The 2,314-nt window shown below is 49.7% G+C and overlaps 1 non-coding gene across 1 annotated transcript; it reads left to right on the forward strand.

The window, feature by feature from the left end:
- The first annotated feature begins 1,613 nt into the window (after positions 1 to 1,613).
- Positions 1,614 to 1,688, forward strand: TRNAK-UUU (transfer RNA lysine (anticodon UUU)). The gene has a single exon. It is a non-coding gene; the product is annotated as a tRNA-Lys (tRNA).
- The last annotated feature ends 626 nt before the right edge of the window (positions 1,689 to 2,314 follow it).

Genomic DNA, 2,314 nt, shown 5'->3' on the forward strand with positions numbered 1-2,314 from the left:
AGCGGCATTTCCAGACACCGGGCACACATAAGAAAGCAGAATCTGAGTGCAACAATGCTCTCTCCCCACCAGTGTGATTTTCAGCAACTTGCATTCAGAGGCGGTAGACAAAATGTAGCCAATGGACCCCTGACCATTAGGTCCAGTCGTGACCGACTCTGGGGTTGCGGCGCTCTTCTCGCGTTATTGGCCGAGGGAGCCAGCGTACAGCTTCCAGGTCATGTGGCCAGCATGACAAAGCCACTTCAGGCGAACCAGAGCAGCACACAGAAACGTCGTTTACCTTTACCTATTTATTTACTTGCACTTTGACGTGCTTTCAGACTGCTAGGTTGGCAGGAGGTGGGACCGAGCAACGGGAGCTCACCCTGTCGCAGGGATTCGAACCTCCGACCTTCTGATCAGCAAGCCCTAGGCTCAGTGGTTTAACCCACAGCACCACCTGCATCCCAGCCATTCATAGACTTCCCATTTCAATTTTGCAGAAGGAGACTCCATGGGCAGGCACAGAGGGTGGGTGCAGCCCCATGGCCAGAGCCTGCCATAGATCAGCCCCCTGCTGGATCAGGCCAATAGCTTATCTAGTTCAGCATCCTGCTCCCACAACATCCAACCAGATGCTTGCAGAGAAGCCTACAAGCAAGAGGAACCAGAGTGCCATGCAATGTGCGTGCATCCTACGTGGTTCCAAGGATTCTGCGTTTACATGAAAAATGTGTATACTCAAACCGTTCCTGCAAAACTAACATTTAATAAGTGGGTTATATTGAGGGAGACCCCTTTGCAGAAAATGTACGCCGGGCCAAATTGCATTAAAAAATTGTGTGCATTTAGAGAAATTCGGACTAAAATGCAGGTGGAATTATATTAGGACAAAATAATAATAATGGCACACTGATATGGAAATGTGGAGACGTGAACGAAAGACTGGGGAAATAGCAAAGGAAGTGAAACCGAAATGGAGAGATTTGCTCTTCGCTCCCCATTGCTGCCCTAAAGTAAAAGAGAGACCCATTTAGGGGCGGGTCTCTTAGAACTCCCATTTCTGACACTAGCCAGGAAAGGCTTCGTTCCAGTTAACTATTCTGAGTTATCGAAGAGCTGGCAAGCTCGTGCCTGTGCCCCCTTTTTCTCAGACTCTCCCCCCATCTGCTCCAACACCACCACGGCTGCCACCTGCCTCCCTCCTCCCCCCGCCCAATGCCTCCTGCTTCATTGGGGCTTTGGAGCTGGCGCAACAGTTAAATGGCCCATTGTTTGCAGCCCCCAACCAAATGAATGGCTCCTAAGTGGATTAATTAACTTGGTCTGAAGGATAAAGGGGACTCTCCTCCTTGGGAACTATTGTTTTCGTTTGCCTTTGGTCACCGCAGGCAAATGAGGGCGAGGCATTCTTAGGGGGAGGTTGCCACCTTTTGGCCTGGCACAGTTCCTGTGCCATTAAAAACCATGAGGCCAGGGGTGTGTGTGTGTGTGTGTGTGTGTGTGTGTGTGTGTGTGTGTGTGTGTGTGTGGAATCAACAGGTAGGATGGCATCCTCCTCCAGTCCCAATCTCTATATCTCTATAAGACATAGAACTCTTCCTGCCCAGCCTTGGCACAAGAATAGACGTGCCAAGGGATAGCTCAGTTGGTAGAGCATGAGACTTTTAATCTTAGGGTTGTGGGTTCGAGCCCCACGTTGGGCAAAAGATTCCTGCATCACAGGGGGTTGGACTAAATGACCCTCATAGTCCCTTCCAATTCTATGGATCTATGAATCCTAGTCCAAACTGGCAGCTCTGCCCTGGGGGCTTCCCCTCTTTACTGTTAAGCTGGCCTCTCCAAGGAATCCCCAAATAATAATTTTCTACCCTGCCTGATCCCAGTGACTACTTCGATTGGACCAGACTTTGCGATGCCAATTTGTCCTCTTCTACTGACTGCAGTGTTGCATATTCCATATGTCCCACTGTGCAATATGGATTATAATAATAATAATTTATTATTTATACCCCGCCCATCTGGCTGAGTTTCCCCAGCCACTCTGGGCGGCTTCCAACAGAACATTAAATTGACAAGCCTGTTGGCCAATGGCGAAAGCATTTCTCTGAGTCTCCCACCCAGCAAGCTTGCAGGTCTAGGCATGATGTCCCAATGCCATGTGAATTGTCTCACTTGCTTGAGCCATCTATAATTAGTGGACACTACTGTGTGGCTTGCGCAGACAATGTTTTCTCCTGCTTTCCACTGGTGATCTGGGACAAGCCATGTGGGAGGCAGCATCTGGAACAGAGTGGGGCAGGAGCAGTTGGGGCAGGGCTGCATTATAGGC

Source organism: Zootoca vivipara, chromosome 5 (genome assembly GCF_965207765.1).
Source record: "Zootoca vivipara chromosome 5, rZooViv2.hap1.1, whole genome shotgun sequence".
NCBI classification, from domain to species: Eukaryota; Metazoa; Chordata; class Lepidosauria; order Squamata; family Lacertidae; genus Zootoca; species Zootoca vivipara.